The sequence below is a fragment of the Acomys minous genome (genome assembly GCF_964271855.1).
Source record: "Acomys minous genome assembly, chromosome: 20".
Lineage (NCBI taxonomy): Eukaryota > Metazoa > Chordata > Mammalia > Rodentia > Muridae > Acomys > Acomys minous.
The window spans coordinates 1335569-1357601 of NC_140502.1; the positions used below are offsets into that span (position 1 = coordinate 1335569).

Genomic DNA, 22033 nt, shown 5'->3' on the forward strand with positions numbered 1-22033 from the left:
TCTATACGGGAGCCTGTCTCAGAAACCAAGGACGGCAAATGACATTGACCTCTGGCCTTCACGGGTGCACATGTGCATATAAACTTGCAAGTGCACACCCACACATGCACAAACCTTCTTGGATTCACACCGCATACACATACACACACACACACACACACACACACACACACACACACACACACACGAAAGAGCTATATTGAAATTGGGCTAGGCTGTTATGTTACTGACATTTTTTTCTAAGAGAGAGGAAAACCTCACCAATGCACATGCTCCCTCCAGAGCAGAGGAGTTTTCATGGAGGGTTAGTGAGTACATTGTTCTGTTAGTGACCAGAGTGTTATGGTTATGGAGTAGGGTGTAGGTCACGCCAAGTCATGGGTTAACTGGAGCAACATCAGGTCTACAGGAAGGACATCGTGTAGTAGCTGCCGTGAGTAATGCTGCCTTTGCAATATGAGGGCTCCAATGGCTCTATTGTAATCTTTACATAGCACTCTTTCGTTATCTTCAGTTTCTCTTTCTCTAGTTTCAGTTATTTTGCAACCACCCACAATCCAACAACACTAATATTCCTTGGAATTTAAAGAGAAAGCAGCCTTGTCCACATGGCCTTTATGATTGTATGTAGTTACAGTTGTTCCATCTCATTCTTGGTCATGGTTAGTCTCTTACAACGTCTGCTTTGTAAACTGAACTTTATTATAGCTGTGTACCCATAGGATTTAATAGTGTTGGGTTATTGCTGAAGGTAGCACATACTTCAGTTTCAAAATAGAGAACTTGAGTCAGTACTGATCGGGGAAGTTTGCTCCTGGCTGGCTTAGCTTTCCTGGGACTACCAGGTGCCCTGTAGGCTGCTGGGGGACAGGGGTAGTCATCGCAGTCTTCTTCAGCCTTGAATACTCTAAGGCACAATAATGCCTAGAATGACATGATGCCGGTGGGTACAGTAGTGGCATGGATATTATAGGACTATGCTTTGTGTTTGAATTTAAGCCCTGCTCCACATGATAAAATGCATGCCTGGTAGTGTAAATCTCACTAATAACCTATGGCTGAGGAGCTCATGTTTCCCAGGGGTGGGACTATTACAATTATTCTGCTAAATGGACATGGTATTAAACTTCCCTCTAAATTCCCATCTTTCTACCCAATAGATTAGTACAGCTGTCAGTCCTCATCAGAGAAGCTTCTTTGTAGTGGGCGAGGGTTAACGCAGAAACTTACAACCAAAGTGCAGAGAGTGTTAGTGGAGGACACAGGCATAGATGGAGTATCTGTGTTTCCCTCCTCCTGCAGGGCTTAGGATGCATCACAAAAGAGAGGTAGAAAGATGCTCAGAGCCAGAGGTGAGGGAAGCACAGAGCAAAGGGGCGTTTTCTGGACATGGGAGGACCTCTGGACTCAGGAACTTACAGCAGCTGTTGTCCTTGTGCAAGCCAGTAAGCATGAAGTGGAAGGTGCTCTTCAGCCTCCCCTCCCTAACGTAGGAACTGTTGGCAGCTGATGGCTTCTGAGGGTGAGACAGTCAGCTTCTGTAAGGGTGTGGCCCTTGGTAGGCCAACCGTGCTTCAGTGGATGGCCCCACACCCATGAGTACATGGGCAGCATAAGTTAAACTCCGTGGGTTTAAACAAAGATGACAGGAACTTGGAAGTAGGGTTGAGCCGGGGGTAGGGGTTGATCTGGCAAGAGTTAGGCGACAAGAGTGGGGAGTGAACGTGATTAAAACACAGTGTGTGAAATTCTCAAAGAATTAATAAAAATATCATAAAAAATAGGGGAGGGGAGTAGCGGGGAAGCGGGAGGGAGGGAGGAATGGGAGGATACAAGGGATGGATGGGCTAACAATTGAGATGTAATATGAATAAATTATTTAAAAAAAGAAAAAGAAAAAAACAAAAATTAAAAAAAATTAAAATTAAAAAAATAAAAAATTTAAATAATAATAACACTTACATCCAGGGTTTCAGGCATCCACTGGGATATGTATGCCTTGGATTGCATCCTTAGGATGAGCCATATTTACTCAATTTCTTTCATTTCTTCACCTTACTGATTGCCTTCTTGTGGGGATGTGGAGAGAATTGCATTTTGTAGCCCATGTTAGTTTCAGAATCACACAGATCATGTTGTTTTAGTCTCCTGGAAGCCATCACACCTGCTGTTGGATGTTTTTGTTTTTGTTTTAGTATTTATTGAAGACTCTTAACTCCCTGAGAACACTGCCTGGTTTTTTTCCACACTGCACACCCTATACATGGTACACAGTCGTTACTCAGTAAGTAGTTGTTGATGCTCTAGGAAACTGTTCTGACTGGAATGAGTTCATGCCTACCACCTGTATATACTGTCTGGGTTTCCAAAGAGGCAAGGTAAAGTAATGTTGATTGTGTCTTAATGAAAAGAGACAGGGCTAGGTTATACAATAGTAGATATAGAATAATTATACATCTGTAGAAATGTCCTCTCTTATATGTGTGTGTGGGAACTTACATATGTATGGGTGAGTGCATGGAGAAAGGTTTAGACAGATACTTACTAACTTCAAACAGTGGTTAAGTCAGGGGAGGAAGAAACTATGAATATCGTGGGGCTAATAGCAAGTTTCATTTCTGTGATACGAACATGACATTTTACTTGGGTATTTGTGGAAAAAGTGAGTGTGCTTAAAGCAAGTGTACTCTGCTATAAGAATTCAAAGACAGGAGAAAAGGTTGTTTGTGTTGGTATCAGGAAGGTGGGCATATTTCTTTGGATAGAAGAGATAGACTGGAGGAGGACTGAAGCTCCAGGGAAAGTATCTTTGGCACTGGACACCGGGACATGCAGGAGGACACGATTTATGTTAAAGAGATGATGACACTTGAGGAACATCCTTGGTAAGCACATTGATCTTACTGTGAATTGGCAGGGGAAACTGACAAAGCTGTCAGTGGGCAGAGCGCTCAGTGGACTTAAAGTCTATTGCTTGTGCGTGTGTTTTTCCATAAAGTGAACTCAGTGCTGTGAGTAGCATAAATCTATTTTCCTTAGGCTTATTTTTTACTCCCCATAAATCTCTGTAGAGTCTAATCCCCCTCTTTAAAAAATTTAAACACAGGAGGACATTAGTGTCCAAGAAGTTAATGAAATTCTTTGAAGGTTACTTATCTGATAAGTGGTCGAGGCCTGGACTAGAGCCCAGGTCTTCTCTACCAAATGCTATGTCCTTTAAATTTTTCTTTCTTTGTTAATTTATTTATTTATTTATTTATTTATATTTACAGGAAAATATTGGCCAAGAAATCACTCAGTGTGATTCACTGTCCAGTGAGTTCTAGCCACCTTCATTTACAAGGCATATCTTGATATGGACACTTAAAGAAAACCAAGTAACTGGTTAAAATGCAAATAGAAAATTGTTAGGAGATTTAGACTAAAAGATCAAGACTAACTCAGTATTAGAAACGACTTCAGGACAGGCTAGGGAGACGGCTCAGTGAGATAAGGTACTGGCATGAAGCCAGAAGACCTGAGTTTGGTTCCCAGGACCTACCTGATGGAAGGAGAGCACTGACACCCTCAAGTGGTCCTCTGACCTCTACATGTACACTGTGGCGTGTGCACCCCCTAAAATAAAGGAAATGTAAGAAAGGAATACCTCAGGGGAAGTAGCTGGCTAAACTATTATTATTACGATGATGATGATGATGATGCAATAGCTTGCTGCATTTGGGCTAAATCTCAGCAATAGGTAGTTTGACAAGAATTTGTAGATGTCTAAATGTTAAGCAGTATTGGGGAAGGAATTTATTATTGTTGTTGGAACTAAAGCAGAAATCAAATAAATTTATTTTATGTCTGCTATTATTTTACTCTTAAATCCCAATTATTTTTTCATTGTACAAGTCATTAAACAGTTACAAGAATGAAAATTATTGAAGCTCTTGACTAAAAGTATGATGTAGTTATCAGCATAGTACAATTATTTCTTATAATATCACTAGTTGGCTGGCTTGCAAGTCATGGGTTATTTAGTACAGTGATGTCAGAACATAGTGCCACATCTTTTATTTTTCCTTAATATTCGTTATATTTTTCTGAAATAAAAATACCTTTTGGAATTATTATTGGCATGTTTTCAATAAATATATTTATTATGTATGTTTTGTGCATAGTTGTATAATAAACCCAAAGGAATTTATAAATCAGGAAAGTTGTATAGTTCAAATGGAAAATTAAAAGTATAGCTAGATTATCAGAATTGATGAGATAACAGGTTTTTGGTCATAAGTTCAGGATGTCACAGGCCATTACTTTATGATCGTTGTTAGTTTTTATTTTGGGGCTGTTCTCAAGCCAGACCAAATCCTAGCATGGAGAGGGGAAATGGGCTGAAGTCACACACTGCCCCCCTGCACCCGCTGCTGAGGAGCTACTGAAAATCTACAGCTGCTGGGTGGGATCAGTGGTTTTGAAGAGTGTAGCCCCTGGTAATGCCACCATGTTCCAGTGAAGTTGACACATTCAAGAACGCATGGGCAGCCCAGGCTGGACATGATGGGTGCACAAACAACAGAAGGAAAGGACACGGCTATGAGGGTAGGGAAAAGCAGGTGGACCAGGACCATTCGGGGAGGAGGTGAGGATGATCCAACCATGGTGCACAGACTTCTCAGAGGACTAATAAGACTTTAAGAAAGATGTAGAAGTGCTGAGTTTAAACTGTCCGAACTGGTCTGCACGGCTCTATGCTAGCTTTAGAATTTTTGACAACATATTCCCGTGAATGATGCCATCGTACATACTGTAAGGTCTGGTGACTCCTCCAATAGGGTCACCAGTGAGTGCTTGTCTTCTCACAGGAGCCAGGGTGTTGGATGTGCTGAGAGGGAGGCTGCATTCGAGTCTGTCAGTCAGAGAATCTGGTGGTAAGTCCTGTCGACTGTGCTGATATCGCAGCCAGCTTAGCAGAGTCCAGAGAACTCTAGGAAATAAAGGAATTGCATTTGTGACTCTTGAGAGAGAACCAGATGAACAGAGATGGGGGACGTTAAAGAAAAGCAAGTCATCTTCATATCCCTGCCATCTTGGGCATTGAAGAATAGTCAGTAAATGTTTCTCAGAGGTTTTTGATGAAAGAGCAGAGTTGAAAATAATTATGATAGACAGACTTGGGCCCAGGGGTCCCACTCAAACTATGGCACCAGCCAAGGACAATACAGGCAGTAAACTTCAAACCCCTACCCAGATCTAGCCAATGGACAGGACAGTTTCCACAGTTGAGTGGAGAGAGGGGTCTGACTTTCTCACGTACTCTGGTGCCTCACATTTGACCATGTCCCCTGGAGGGAGAGGCCTGGTGGCACTCAGAGGAAGGACAGCAGGTTACCAAGAAGAGACTTGATACCCTATGAGTATATACAGGGGGAGGTAATCCCCCTCAGGAACAGTCATAGGGGAGGGGAGTAAGGGGAAAATGGGAGGGAGGGAGGAATGGGAGGATACAAGGGATAGGATAACCATTGAGATGTAACAAGAATAAATTAATAAAAATTTTTTTAAAAAGAAAATAATTATCCAGCTTCTTACTGGTACTTTTGTAGTATATATCATAAAAATGAATTACAAGAAAAACAAAGTGAGAGAAACCCCATTAGCCACCATCTGTCTTTACTTTTTTTCTTTATTGGGTTCATCAGACTTACCCTTGTTTTTACACACTGCTTTGGCATTTTATCACTCTCACATGAGTTTCTGTGTTTAGTAACAGTTTACACACCAGAGCTGCTCTGTGGACTCTAATTAGAGCAGTACTGTGTGAGAGAGAGTTTGCCATTCTGACAGTCTAGAAGTTGGCCGTTTTAGGACTTTGTCTTAGAGACAGAACTAGATAATGCAATTATTAGAATAGAGACAAAACCGGATAATCAATGAATCTTAAACAGGCATGGTAGATGATTGTAAGTAGGAAGCCTTCTCAGAAGTTTGGTTAGCTGGCTAAGTGAAAACTTAAGAAAGCATCATTACTTTGTGCATTTGGATTTTACTGAGAAACATGGCTCTTGTTGCTGTTTTGATTGTGTGTAGATAGTGTCTTAGTGCAGCCCAGCTCTCAAACTTGCTATGTGTTAGAGATGACCTTTGAACTCCTTTTTTATTAATTTATTCATATTTCATCTCAATGGTTATCCCATCCCTTGTATCCTCCCATTCTTCCCTCACTCCCATTTTCCCCTTATTCCCCTCCCCTATGACTGTGCCTGAGGGGGGATTTCCTCCCCCTGTATATGCTCATAAGGTATCAAGTCTCTTCTTGGTGGCCTGCTATCCTTCCTCTGAGTGCCCCAAGGCCTCCCCCTCCACGGGACGTGGTCAAATATGAGGCACCAGAGTATGTGTGAAAGTCAGACCCCACTCTCCACTCAACTGTGGAGACTGTCCTGTCCATTGGCTAGATCTGGGTAGGGGTTTGAAGTTTACTGCCTGTATTGTCCTTGGCTGGTGCCATAGTTTGAGCGGGACCCCTGGGTCCAAATTTGCCTACCATAATGTTCTTCTTGTAGGTGTCTAGGATCCTCTGGATCCTTCAACTTTGCCATTCTCCCATGCTTCTCTCATCTAGTGAACTCTTTTTTAAAAAATTATATTTATTTTAATTTATGTGTCTGGGTGTTTTGTCTGCTTGATGGTCTGTGTGCCGTGTGTGTGCCTGGTGCCCAGGGAGGCCAGAAGGAGCTGGAGTTACAGACAGTTGTGAGCCACGACGTGGGTGCTGGAAACCACTGGGTTCTCTCTCCAGCCGTTGACCTAGAACTCTTCTCTGGCTCATATTTCCCACCTGCTGAGTTTTTCCCAAGTGCAAGCACGCATGCTTTTGAGTAAAGAGAATGTTTTCAATCCAATCTTTCATAAACACTGTACTGAAGTGTCTGTATTCACTCACATTTCCTTTTTGTAAAAATAGCATGGAGAAGGTTGGCACACTTAGATGACTGAGGAAGGAGAGTCCCAGATTTAGGCCATCCTGGACTACCAAATGAGATCCTGTCTCAAAAAGAACCCCCGCCCCCAACCTGGGCCAGGTGGTGATGGTGCACACCTTTAACCCCAGAATTCCGGGGGCAGAGGCAGCGGGATCTCTGTGAGTTCGAGACCAGCCTCGTCTACAGAGCTAGTTCCAGGACAGCCAGTGCTACATACACAAAGATGCTCTGTCTCAAAAAACAATAAAACAAACAAACAGACAAACAAAAGATCCTCCTCCCCCGCCCAATAATGATAAAAAACGTATATTGAGCACCTGGTAAGTGTGAGGCACTGTGAAAATAATCAGAATAAAGAAAGGATATGGCTTGAAAGCAAGTGAGGGAAGCAGATCAATTCCCTGGAGTTTGGTCCCCTCAGGAGCGGTCTCTCAGAGCATGCCACAGGAAATGTCCTCCATGGGTAAATACTGGCCCATAAGGCCAGGAGTTCAAATGTAGACTGTGAAATTGATACAAAAGGGAAAGCTCCAGAGGTCACTGTTAGGATGGGTGTCTACTCAGGGCCTGTTTGGGGTGAAAATGATCTAAAGTGACTGTAAGAATATTGCTATTGAAAATAGTTTATTATATTTTACACAATTATATAGTACATTAAATGTAGACAAGTCACATGTAAGCTGACCCTAGTAGCCTTTATAACATGCATGTCTGCGACACTTGTGTGGCTTGTTTGAGGTGTTCTTTCAGTGAGTGCGCACCCTCCCCCTGCAGCTTGTTCTAGGACAGTATTTGTGCAGCCCTTTGTCTGGTGGGTGCCAGGAGGATGGCTGCTGGACTGAGCCGCAGCTGCAGCGAGCCCGTCTCCTCCTCTGTTTTGTTCCTGCTTCAGGGCAGTTGCAGGGAGAGGCCTGCATTCCCTTCCCGACCACACCCCAGCTGAAAACAGCGTCGCTGCTCTCTTAAAGCTAATTGTACTTCTAGGCTTTAACCACTAATTTGGCAACTAATCATGTTAACTGCTCTGTGCCTTGCATCCATCGTTGTCATATTATTTAAATTGTGTCTTGACTTTGCTGGTGTGATGTTTGTCTTCTGATTACTGTACAAGATTCTGGAAAAGAGACGCCTTTCTAGAACATGAGAACCGTGATCTCCGAACTTTCCCGATTATCTGCTTCTCTTTGTTCCAATGGCTATGACACAGACTTTACACTGGGTAATGTATTAACAACTGAAGTTTGTTCCTCAGAGTCCTGGAGGCTGGGAAGCATAAGGTCACAATGCCAGCAGATTTACTATCTCGTGAACGCCCGTTCTGCGTAGATGGTGCCCTCCGTACATCCTCCCATGGTACAGGACGCAGGGACAAGCCGGCTCCATCAGGCCTCTAGTCCCATCCACAGAGGCCTAGCTAACTTCTGTCTCTTAATATCAACACTTTGGGCTTTAGATTCCATTAGATGAAGTATTGGAAGGATAGAGAAATTCAGACTATAGCTTAATCCAAACAATTTGGCTATGAATCTCATTTACATGCATTTGACTTAATTATGAAAAAGATAGATTATAAACCATATGATATCTGAATTAAAATGGCCGAAAATGAAACAAGCAATACTTAAAATTTATATTATTTATAATGTGTTTTTACTAGTCATCCTTGGAAGAGAAATCTAAAATGTTATGGGGATACTAAGGGAAGACATCAGATTGGCAACCTACGTTGTACCCTAGGACTACTCCAGTGCTCTCAGTAGTTATGTGAAGGGTTTTTCTGAAAACTGCAGGCACTTACATTGTTAGCATTCTATCTGGTATAATGGCGAGAGCCACCATAAGCCATTTGGCACCATGTGATGCTTATCCTTCTCCCAGGACCCTTGAAGAGCTGGGTGGGAACTGGCTGTGAACATCAGGGTCAACTTCCATTTCATGTAGTAAGGGCAGGTTTCTTCCACATACAGATTGAACACTTAAAAAGAATTCCAGTGCAGAAGAATGAAACACACAAGGACAGTTTGGTTCAAATGCTTTACTATCACTGAAAAAGAAAGTGTGTGTGTGTGTGTGTGTGTGTGTGAGAGAGAGAGAGAGAGAGAGAGAGAGAGAGAGAGAGAGAGAAGAGAGGAGAGAGAGAGGAGAGAGATTGCTGTGCTAATCCAGTGGACAGATGTGGGAAATGTGCTCATATTCAGTGGATATTGAAACACGACCCTCTTGACCATGTGGGTCAGGAAAGTTGTGAGGTGGGAGATGGCTCCGTGGGTGGGAGCGCTTGCTTTCAAGCGTGAGGACCTGAGTTTCGATCCCAATACCCAGGAGAAGTTGAGCACTGCTTCACATGTGCCTGTGACTCCAAGTGTGTGAGGGGTGGGCTGGACAGGGAAAGATGGAGGGCTGGGGTGTACTGGCCCCCGCTTAGTTCAGGTTCAGTGAGGGACCCCGTCTCAAAGGAATAAGGTAGACAGTGATAGAGCAGAACACTGGATGCCCTCCCCTTGTTTCTGTACTCCCGTGCGCACGTGCGCGTGCACACACACACACACACACATACACACACATACACACACATACACCACACCACCCAAACATACCACATACTACACACACATACACACACACATACACCTCACACCACATACACACTCCACACACATACATACACACACCACTAGCAACACACACACACCACATACACCAAACACACCACACACATCACACCACATACATACCCACATACACCACACATACACTACACACCACACACACACATACACACCACACTACATACACACACAGACACCACACACACAACACACCACACACACACACACATAACACACACACACACCACACTTTCAGCACACTAGGAATCTTCTGTGCTTCTTCCCACTTGCCTTTTTTCTTTCCCCATAGTTAAACAATTTTGATTTTCATCATAAATATTTTTATCACTTAGCACATGTATTATTTTGTGATTTTGAATTTTAAATAATAAGAATTATATAGTATACATTCTTTTATTCAGTGAAAGTAATGTTTTCAGTGTTATATGATGTTTCTGGTTTTTTACTATGTCTTAATTTATCTTTTAGCCAACCGACGTCATGTGTTATGTTTGAAATAGTGCTTACATTGTTCAGTTTGGGGCTGTTTAAAGAATAAGTAAGATAAAACCTAGGTTTTCTTAATGAATCTTTTGATCCATAAACATGATTCCTCTCTCTGTTTTATCTTCCTTTTAATACAATAATAGGTTTCTGCATAAATATCTTACACATCTCTTGTGTTATTTATATCTGTGCTTGGTCATTTAATATTTCTTTATGTTGGGTTGGGGATTGAACCCCACGCTCTTGCACACACTAGGTAAAGCACTTTACCCTACGTGCTATTTTGGATGGCATCTCCATAGAAGCTTGATTCTTTTAATTGATTGTCGACGGTGTAAAGAAATACAACTGATTTCTCCCTATGCTGCTGTCACTCAATTTTGCTTAGCTCATATGTTAATTCCAAGATAAAAATTCTACATGCAAATGTTATCTCCAGATAATAAAGTTTAATTTTTCCTTTTCAGCCTTAGAACTCCCTTTCCCCCATGTTCTTCTGTCCTGGCTAGGGCCCCTAGTACAGAAGAGAATGGAAGACTCTCCCGCCTCTGTCTCCCAAGTGCTGGGATGAAAGGCGTGCACTACCATGCTCAGCCTAAAGCTTCTAAAGTGAATTAAGAGAGAGACATGCTGTCTAAACTCTCCCTTTCCCTCCAGTCATTCCCTCCTATGGCCCAGAGGCTAAGCATTTATACAATCTACAGGGGTTCAGCATGTGGAGAAGTGAGGTCCAGGATAGAGTGGCTATTACCTACCTTTCTCTTGGGTGCCACCTGATTCTGGCTCCGATACCAAGAAAACACCTCCAAAATTCCACTAACTAACAAAATGAAAATTATAAAGCTGAGACTGGCAGGCAGTGGGATACACAGCTCCCAAACTAGCGCCGTTTCCCAAGCCTATGCCTCTCTCAGCTGAAGAGTTTCTGTCTCCAGGCTGAGAGTCCATGACATCACAACAGTGTGCACACTCAGCCACTGCCCTTCCCTGTGGTTGCCCTCTGTACTGAGATGTCAGAGAGCCAAAGCTCAGGGAAGAATCCACCCGGGAATCTTCTGGGGCCTAGCTACACAAACTGTCATTAAGGGAGGAGTGATGAGGCAAAGTTTCAAAGGGCCTCCAAAATGGCTTGTTTTCCTTAGAGCTGGCAACTGTCCTAAGTTTGGATTGCGTACACTGCCATAAATTCCACACTGTAGCTTAGCGCACAGAGTCATGTAGAATCGGATTCAGTTAGGACAGTTGAGGTGGGAACCCACATAGACTTCGAGGCGCTTGGTTTTCTAAGACCACGGGTCTCCATGTTCTCTAGTTTCTGTCACCCTGAGACACATCACAGTGAGTAGTGGCCTTCGAGAAGCACCTCTCTTGGACCTACTGTCTCACTGCCATGTTTATATTTTTCATTTTGGAATAACTACAAAAGCTGAAACAATAGCACAGTAAATCCCATTGACCCTTGCTCATGAATCCGTAACATGGGTTTTTTGCCTGCACCTGCGTGCACCACATGCATGCCTGAGAGCCAGAAGAGGGCATCAGATCCCCTGGAACTGGAGTTGGGGACAGTTGTGAGCCACCAGGGGGCGCTAGGACAAGGCTCAAGTCCTCTGCAAGAGCAGCCAGTGCTCTTAACCACGGAGACATCTCCCCAGCCCCATTCTTAACATCTTACATAACTTTAGCATAATCGTAAAGACCACGAGACTAACATGGGAGATGGCGGATAGGAGGATCCAGAACTCAAGGTCATCCTTGGCCTCCACTGCAAAGCCAAAGCCAGTGAACACCAAGGCCAGAGTCCTCTGAGTCCTAGGCTTTAAAACTTCGAAAAGAAAAGAAAAGAAAAAAGAAAAAGAAATTAAGAAAAAGGAAAGAAAAAAAAGGCCCTAAATTTGAGTGTCTGTGATGTTCTCTTTATGTTTAGACTGAGATTATGTGTTTGGGGTGGATGGGGATGGGGAACACACAGCAGTGGTACACCCTTCGTGTTCCAGCATATCAAGACCGACGGGCTATCAATTTGTGACCCCACTGCCAAGTACTTTTTAAGTTGGTGTCTGCTGCATTTCTCTACTTGAAGTTACCATTTCCCTTTGCTCATACTTTGTTCCTGGAAGTGGTCTATAGATCTCCTGTTGGGGGTACAGGGGATAGCATGACTGAGTCCCCATGTCCTGGAGGAACAACATGACACACATATTACTTGAAGTTCTTGTGAATGAAACATTTGCCTCCCCTCCCCTCATTCTTTGTTCAATTATATTTATTGCTTTGGATATGTGCACATTCTCTTGTGCTTTGTATTATGGCTCATTACTGTCATTATTCATCTTGGTGCTCCATCTTTTTTTTTTTTTTTCAGTTTTTTCTGTGGTAAGTTCTTCTGCCTGCTTGCTTTGGATATATGCCATCCCTGTGTAGTTTGGGGACCCTATAGAACAGAGCTCATTTTTGGAGTCAGTCACCAACTGAAAAGAGACCAGTTCTTCCCTCTCCCATGAGGGGAGTGTTTTATAACTAGCTTCTATATTCCACACTAGATTTAATCCATGTGGACAAACCCTGCCTTGAGTTTAAGTGGGACACTGCACATTTAGCTGTGTGTGTTGAGACCATTTGTGGAATCAGGTTGGTACTTTCATCCCACACCAGGTTCAAACTCCCTTCTTTGACCTTACACACTCTATAACACATTCAAGATCCGTACTAGCTGGCCTAAGTTGTGAAAATAACAATGGTCGTGAGTTCCATTTTTAATATATTAGGCTTCAAACGTGTTTAATATCCATCTGTCTCCTACCCTGAGTCCTCTTGTTTTGATCCAGCAAATGGGTATCAGAGAGACCATTTCCTTTATCTTCTTCGGTCCTGGAGTCTTATGGGTCAGCTCCCTGTCATCATTTTGTCATCATCACTGCCTTCTCTCTTGATGCTTTCGTCCCCTCAGATGTTTGGTTTCTCCAAAGAGTGCTAGTATTGAGAAGCACGCTGTAGCCCATTTGTCTCTGAATAATTTTTTAACAGGGAGAAAATCTTGCAGGGCAGCCTCCAATTCAATCTCCTACCACATCCTCCCACGTGAAGGGACCAGAGGCGCATGCCTCCACACCTTACTCCATTCTAACAAGTTTCTGAACTTCTTTAGCTCTTTTAGAATCTCCTGACAAAGACCCAACTCTCTGTTATTCACTCCGTACAACCCCAGTAAGCCTTAAAACATTTCCAAGTTTTATTTGTCTCATTTTTTCTTTGTTGTAATGGATTCCAAGATAGTCCTAGCCAGTAAATGTTCCTGTAACTCCATGGGGGAGGTCCTGGGGCTCCTATTTGTTGGCTATTTCTCTGGCACAAGGGGGAGCCAGATCTCAACAGTGAGAGCCTTGGTTGTAGACACCTGAAGACTGGATGGGGATGAATTCGGGTGCCTTTGATGTATCAAAACTTGTGACAGCTTAAGTCTAAGGCTATTCAGACACCTTCCTAGTGTTTGTTGGGTCCAACCACCAAAGGGTACCCAGCACCACCAGAGCTCCTTATACTCTTTCTTGCAAACACCTGGAGAGGGTGTAACCAAAGCCCTCTGCTCGCTGGTCTCTGAGTGGACGTGGCACTCATTCTAGTCCCAAGGAGGCTGTCTAACTGGCATTGTCTTTCTCGCACAAATACTATCTGGAACACAGATGCTCTCTTGCCTGGAATACCCGAAGCCCCCACTTTCCCTTTTTCTGTGTACTGAGTTCGATTACTGACTTTTTGCGAGGTTAGGTTTGAAAACAAGACATTTAGTTTTATTTCTGAAATCAAAAGACACCAGTAAAAGTGAAAATGATTCAGACTAGACTCTTTCCTAGGCCATTGTTTTGTTTGTTTTGTTGTTGGGTTTTGTTTTGTTTGTTTATTTGTTTTGTTTTGTTTTGTTTTTGTTTGGTTTTGGTTTTTTGTTTTTGTTTTGTTTTGTTTTGTTTTGTTTTGTTGAGACAGGGTTTCTCTGTGTAGCTTTGGCTGTCCTGGACTCACTTTGTCAACCCTGCTGGCCTAAAACTCAGAGATCTGCTTGCCTCTGTTTCCCTGAGTGCTGGGTTACAGGAATGCAACATCGTGCCCGGCTTCCATTACTCATCCTTAAGAGAGATGTCACAAGCACTTCATGGCTTGCTAACCTCTATGCTATTGGCCAGAGACCACATTAGATTCTAGACCTTTTAGCTGTAGAACCTCCCTCATGATGCCTGTAAAGGAGTTTGTATGCAGACGCACCTTAAGCTTTAGTGTGCACCTGGAAGTGCAATGATTGTTGCCTGGAAACCTTTCCTCAGATTGTACTGTGTTTCAAATAGCTGACAATAAGCTGCCTGGCACTGGACTCCCCCTGTCCGGTCCAGGCTGATGAAGTAGGTCTGCACCAGGTTTTCATTCTTACCTCTTCACCTGGTTCACTTCCTGTGTGACGCCTGCTGGGACCCCCTCAATGTACCTGGGTGTGCATGCATGCAGACCAAGGGATATTCCTAAGAAAGATACAGCCGTGGAGAAAAAAGACCTTAACCCTACACCGCTCCCTGATTTTCTGCGGCAGTCTAGGTTTTGGGGCCTCCCATCACACTCCCAGCTGCAACATGGCCATCATCCTTCAAACAAGCTTGGAGTTGGCGATGCAGAAGTCCAGCATGTGGTTCTGTGGGATCTTCTCCAGCAGCACGTGGGCCCCAGTGCTCTCTGTATTCACCACCCACTTGGGACTTAGCTCACGCTGGAACTTCTAAAATGCAGACACACAGGCGCATCAGGAGTTAGTGGCTGGCAGAGCACCAAGGTGAAGGAGCCATATTATAACCCAGAAAACATGATATGAAATCAGACACCAAAACAGAGACCATCTGATGAGACTGGGCTTTGATAACCTTTTCGACCTGTTATTGTATTCTTGGGAGGGCTGAAGCCTAGTCCATAAATGCTCTATAATTAAGCTCATGGCATCAGCATATCAACAGACAGACCAGTGCAACAAAATAGAAAATCCAGAATGTGCCCAGCCGCGGTGGGGCACACCTTTAATTCCAGCACTTAGGAGGCAGGCAAATGTCTGAGTTCAAGGCTAGTTGGTCTATGGAATAAGTTCCAGGACAACCAAAGCTATACAGAGATACCTTGTCTTGAAAACCAAACCAAACCAAACCAAAAAACAGGGGCCTAGAGAGATGGCTCAGAGGTTAAGAGCACTGTCTACTCTTCCAGAGGTTCGGAGTTCAATTCCTAGCAACCACATGGTGGCTCACAGCTGTCTACATGGAGATCCGGTGCCCTCTTCTGGCCTGCAGGCATACATGCAGGCTGAACATTGTATAGATAATAAGTAAAAAGAAACTGCAAGTTTAAAGTGTTCAACCAGAGAGGGAAGAAGATGTGGCTGCTGGAGAAGAAGTTACAGGGAAGATTGAGAAGTAGGCTCTGCAGAAGATCTAAAAATGGAGTCAAATATCCTGCAACAAGGTGTCATGTACCCTGGTAGGTTTCAGGTCAGACTTTTCCTCCTTGTAAGAACAGGTCCAGCAAGCATCTGGAATTCCTTTCCATGCAGATGAGCATTCCCAGCACCTCCACCCCAGTCAATGATGTGCATTCACCCTGTGAACCCCTACCCACTCCCCAAGGTTTGTTTGTTTATTTTGGTTTTTTGAGACAAAGCTTCTGTGTAAAGCCCTGGCTGTCCTGGAACTCACACTGTAGACTTGGCTGGCCTCGAACTCACATAGATTTGCCTGCCTCTGCCACAGGAGTGCTAAGATTAAAGGTTTGTGCCACCACTGCTTGGCCTCCCCTTGGCTTAAATAGTTCTTATTCACCCCTCAATAAAGAGAGCTATTTCTCTGGGGGAAAAAAAGCCTCAAAGAAGGCACCACCACCAACTAGCCCATCTGCCCCAGCTAAGCTTCCTTCTCTCCAGCCCAGCCCAGTGCACAACAGTACCTGGATACCCTGAGGGGAGAGACTGAACAGGGGAGACAAGGTACTGAAATGCCATGTTTAAGAAATGTGCTGTTCCAAGGACAATACAGGCGGTAAACCTTAAACCCCTACCCAGATCTAGCCAATGGACAGAACACTCTCCACAGTAAAGTGGAGAGTGGGGTCTGACTTTCACACGTACTCTGGTGCCTCATATTTGACCATGTCCCCTGGAGGGGGAGACCTGGTGGCACTCAGAGGAAGGATAGCAGGTTACCAAGAAGAGACTTGATACCCTATGAGCATATACAGGGGGAGGAAATCCCCCTCAGGAACAGCCATAGGGGAGGGGAGTAAGGGGAAAATGGGAGGGAGGGAAGAATGGGAGGATACAAGGGATGGGATAACCATTGAGATGTAACAAGAATAAATTAATAAAGGAGAAAAAATGAAAAAAAAATAAAAATAAAATAATTTTTAAAAAAAGAAACGTGCTGTTTACCCTAATTCTACCTTTTTGCCATGTTTTTCTTGCCGCTTTAATCCTCTCTCCAACCATTCCCAATTCACCCCCGAATAAATCCCCACTTATCTCCAGCTTCACCCTTCTCAGATCTATTCGCTGGAATGCAATAAGCTAGCAAGATCATAAGCCAACAAAAGACCAACAGTCTAAGAACACGCTTGCTGGTCAGACCTGCTTACACAGACGTCTGTTCCAAGATGCCCCATCCGCCAGTTAGGCTTTGTGTTGTCCCTTTGCCCCATCTTTTCCAGTTTATCTCCCAAGCCTCTCTCAGCGTAACCCACACGCACACTCTGATGTAGATGCAGACTATCTAAGGACACACTCTGAGTATCTGTGATGTACAGGCCAGAGGAACAATACTTACTTACTGGCTCCATGGTCAATCCCGATTGTTGCCAGGTATTTAGGCACAATTCTTTTCTCACAGTAGCGCTTTATAATACAGCTCTAGGAGGACAAAAATGCACACATTTAGCAATATATACTGGAGAGATGTGTGAAATGAACAATTTCTTCAGAGTTTCTTTGGTCAACTCAATGAAAATCAAAGTGTTTTCAAATGCAAAAACTAGCTTACACGTCAGTGGATGCTTGAAACTCTAGCCCTTGAGAAGGGGAAACAGAAGCATCAAGAGATCAAGGCCAGCCTCAGCCACGTGAGACCCTGCCTCAGAAATAAAACAACTCCCCAAAAGACAAAAGGGAAATAAAACCTCTAATGTACCTAAAACAAGTATAAAAAGTGAGGGTTGGTTTGTTTTGAGAGAGTCTTGATCCTAGCTGGCTTGGAACTCGCTATGGAGATCAGGCTGGCCTCAAACTCACAGAGAGAGGCATGCCTCTGCCTCCATAGTACTGGGATTAAAGGCATCTACCACCAACCAGGTCACAAGTGAAGATTTTAAAGACAAAATTTCATTTCTTACCTTCATACTGAATGTGGATGTGTTTTCGGTTTTGTCAGTCCCTGGGCTCTTCTCTTCCACAGACCTGTCCCAGCCTTACACATTCACACCACTAAAACCTCCACATCTAGCCTTGCCTCCAGCCCAGGACCAGATCTACATGTCTAAGCATCTGCCAGATGGACTGTACTCCAATATCCGCCATCATCTCATTCAACATGTCCCAAATGAGCTGTCCGGCTGACATCTGGCTCTGTGCATCTCACCATCATTTTCCCAGGGCAGTGACAAAGAACCAAAATATTAAAGCCATATTTCATTCAGGGCCTAACTCTTCAAGTCTACATTATCATTATCTTTAGTACCAATATCCAAAAACCCAGACGGATGAATAAGATGTATTACATCCATAGAAAGGAATATATTTCTACAATATGAAAAATATGCTGATACATGCCACAATGAGATGAAATAACCAGAATTGGTTAAGTCCCTAGAGGCAGGAAGTGGGTAACAGTGAGGGGAAATAGGGAGAGCCTGTTAATTGCCATGGTTTTTGTTTTGTTTTGAGGGAGGATGAAAATGTTCTATAACTGATAACAATAACGGTTTCATAGCTCTGTGCATGACCTGGAAAATCAGTGAATTGTATGTTTTAAATAAGTAAACTCCACATGAGGGGTCTTGTTTTTAAATTTCTACTTTCTCTTTAGTTATGTGTATATGTGTATGTCTATGGATATATGCACATGTGTGTGCAGGTGCCAACAGAATACAGAAGAGCATATCAAATGCCCTGGAGCTGAGACACAGACAGCTGTGAGCCGCACAATCTGGTGTTGGTGTAAGGTTGGATGCCGGTCTTATGCAAGAGTCGCAAGTGCTTTTAATTGCTGAGCTATCTCTTCGGCCCTCATTAAGCTTTTTTTTTTAACTTGAGAGGTTTTTAGTCTTTGGGGGAAGAAAGAGGTTATTTCCAGTATTTTTTTTTCTTTTAGTCCCTCTCCCATTTGACCGTGTGTGTGTGTGTGTGTGTGTGTGTGTGTGTGTGTGTGTGTGTGTGTGTGTGCCCTGTATCAGCTGATAACTTTTAGAAAATTGTTCTCTCTTTCTACGATAAGTTCTGGGGACTGAACTCAGGTCACCATGCTTACACAATAAGGACTTTTACACCAGCCCACCCCTAGCCCCTTCCTATAGGGGAAACTTTAGATTTCTCAATGACCCTTGTTTATATTCAATTCAACTCCTTGCATTGACAGTCACTGTATCACAAAGCCCCGTGCCAGTCAAGGTCTCCTGGGATCTGAAATTACCTAATACCCTCATTCATCATTGTCCTCAGGTCTCTTTCTACATAATAGGTTAATTCTGATAGCATCATTTTAAAAATTGTAAATAAAAGTGGTTAGTTTTATTTAATCTATTAAGCAAATTTCAAAACTGTCCTACATTTATTATCATAGAAAGCCAAAAATTAGGTAGAAAAGGAATTTCAATTAAGCACATGGGTGTCATTTTTCAGTGGCCATCCATCTTTCTTTCTGAGATAAGGTCTCTCTTGGGACCTGGGGCTTGCTGACTAGTCAGGCTACTTGGTCAGTGAGCCCCAAGGATGCTGCTGTCACAGCTTGCCCAGCGTTGGGATTAAAACCCTGTGCCACCAGGCTCAGCTTTTTGCAGAGGTTCTGGGTACAGAGCTGTTTTCTATAGCACCAGTTGAGCTGAGCTGTATTTCCATGTCTCTTTGCTTTTTAAAACAGAGTTGGAACATAGCCGACAAATGTTAATTTTCATCAAATGCTCTGTTAACACATACACTAAGGTACATAAAAGTACAGGACCATGCTAAATATTAAAACACTAATAAATATTTACTGAGATCCACTAAGTGCATGGCACTGGTTAGCAGGCCTTCTGCACTTGGGAGAATAGAAGTCCCCGCTTCTAATCCCTTCCCTGTCAGTGTTTTCTGAACATGGAGATTCTTAACCAACAGCTTCCACTGGTTAAAAGAAGAAAACAAGAAAGAATAGGCATCTAAGTTCATCTGGGAAAAGCCTCAAGTCACTGCTTCCTTTCCCTTCCCATCTGAGGGGAAGTTTAATAGTTAACATGCAGCAGATAGAACACACGGAAAGGTACTATCTTAAAAAAAGAAAAAGAAAAAAGAAAAACGGGCTCCTCTGAGACAATGGACATTAACAGAAATTTTAAAACGAAAACAACATAGGATCCAGGGCAGCCAGTGCAAGTCCCCTTAAAACACCGGGTTGCTATGCCCTAGTGATGGAAATACAGACTTCCAGGCTGTACCCAGCAACATCTTTCTGAATCTAACACTCCATGGGCATTCCTTTAAACAGTGCAGCTAGAAGGCAACACTCTCCTCCCCTGCAGGTCCCGCATCCCTGTCAGGGGAAGCAGGTTTGGTATCCAGGCTGACCGTCCCTCACTGGGACCCAGGCTTCCTTACTACCTTCAAAATACAATCAAAGGTCAGAGGTCACTCCAGACAGCTTCTTAGGGACAGTGATGTCAGTTACGACAGGCAACCCAAAGATCAAAGAAGTCACGATAATTTACCTGGGAGGCTACATGCTCCCATGAGCTCAAGCTTTCCCTACTTCGGCACGGGCACGTTGGCCTCCATCACCTTCTCTCTGCCAGGGCTGCCGATTCCGGGGTGTCCTTATGCACCTAGCCAGCCTGTCCCTCAGGGGTGAAAGCCCAATAGCAGAGCCGCATGGCTCCTCACCACTCTGGCTCTGTGGCTCGCCGTCCCCACCGCTGCCTGGCCAGGGACTGACGTGGGCTGTGGAGAAGCCTTGGGCTGTTGGGAAGCCGTTGGCAGTTGGGATTCCTCGAGTGGAGTCTCGAGACGACAAGGCTCCGTGATGTCATCACAGGGCCCAGGAGGACCAGTGTAACCCAGGGCGCCTGAGGAGTTTGGGGTGTCTTTGACAGGTCCCAGGGTTGGTCTGCACTTGGTGGCAGAACTAGAGTGGCTGTCACGGGGAGTTTCTGAAACTGGGTATAAGGACCAGTCATGCCAGAAATTGTAAGCAAACCAGATGGCCTTTTCTGGACTCTTTCCCTGTGGGTGCCTCTGCTGCCCACACATCGATACAGTGACCACTCAGTTTCTGCAGGATCACAGTATATTCTGCAGATGTTCCAATCACATAAAGATGATGTCCTCGCAAATGTTTTAATTCTGGCAGAGGCAAACTGATCTCAGAGTTCAACGCCAGGTGGGGGCGTATCGTGCAGTCCTGTTTCAAATCAATCTTGTTCAGTATGTACTGTTTGTTCAGGTGAATTAATCCCTGATTATGGAATTATGGATTTGGTTCAAATCATTTTAAAGGTTAAATTGTTTTAGATGTTCTAAAACAATTTTAGAGAGTTTATGACTGCAGTAGATACCTTTGTGGACCTCCAGATGCCTCATTAGGGGATAACTTTGCAGCAGATTTGTGGCCTCAGATAAGACTTCACGCCGGATGGCACCATGAATCCTGGTATTCACCACAAATATAGGCAAGTTAGTTTAAACTTCCCATGAACCCAATATAATGGGGCTAGACCTAAATATGTCTAAATTAAGCATGAACCTTAACGCCTAAATGCACAAACTGTTCTGCTATAGTTCTTTATACCTTGTCAATTTGTGGCATTATTTGCTGTCATTTTAAATTCATTCTGTTTCTTCGAATGAAAGACAGATAAAATGATTGTCCTGAACTAAGAGATAGCTGGAATATGTTTAGCTGTGTCAGTTCTAATTGAAAAGTCATATATCCTTGTAAGTTTTAGACGCTGTTAACCTTCAGGCCTTGTCAATCTTCGTCACCCTGAACTGACTGTGAACTTATGTAATAGATACGTAGATAAGAAATGTTTACTTTTAAAACATGTGTTTTAGAATTCATCTTTTTTTTTATTAATTACCCCTTTTTTGACTAAGAGGTAATTAATTCCCTTTTCTCAGAAGTAAGTACAGTTACCAAAAATAAACAGTGTTGAAATTAGGAAGTTCAACTTCATCCAGTTGAAGTTAAGATACCTAACTTCATCCACCTTTTCTCATGAATGTACGTGTATATGGGTGGCTTATTTTTCTATCTCTCTCTAATTTCTTATTTCCCCGCAGATGAGCAAATAAGTTATCAGATTCAGGGCTTTACCACCAGCCTTCTCGGGTTGGCAGGCCTAAGTTTATATTAGCTTACTGGAGATCACCACAAAGAGGCCAACCTACACATCAAAGAACCTCCTTTTAAGACCCCTGTGCGGTTTCTGGCTAGAAGTTGCTTTTACAGCTTTTGTAGTCAGTTTAAGTTTTCCTCCTTGGCCACAGTACAGCCAGTCTCTAGAGAAGGAACCCTGGGCTTCTTTCCCTCTTTCTTCTTTCAATCCTGAGCAGTTGCCTGAGCCATCAGCTAGGCAACCTGCTAGCATTCTGCTGCCGTCTGCCTACCTGTGATGTCACTGCGTACCTGCCATGGGGGGCATGGCCCTGCCCAGGGCCATAGAAAAGAAGAAACTCTTCTCATGGTC

At 43.5% G+C, this 22033-nt stretch overlaps 1 long non-coding RNA gene across 2 annotated transcripts; it reads right to left on the bottom strand.

Moving 5' to 3' along the window:
- Nucleotides 1–797: 797 nt before the first annotated feature.
- Nucleotides 798–20323, bottom strand: LOC311591332. Of its 2 annotated transcripts, none has more exons than XR_014777057.1 (5): nt 20057–20323; nt 16930–17012; nt 3542–4972; nt 1963–2167; nt 798–924 (listed from the first exon to the last, which is right to left on the bottom strand). It is a non-coding gene; the product is annotated as an uncharacterized lncRNA (long non-coding RNA). The 2 variants fall into 2 exon arrangements; XR_014777058.1 differs by having other exon boundaries at nt 893–907.
- Nucleotides 20324–22033: the final 1710 nt, after the last annotated feature.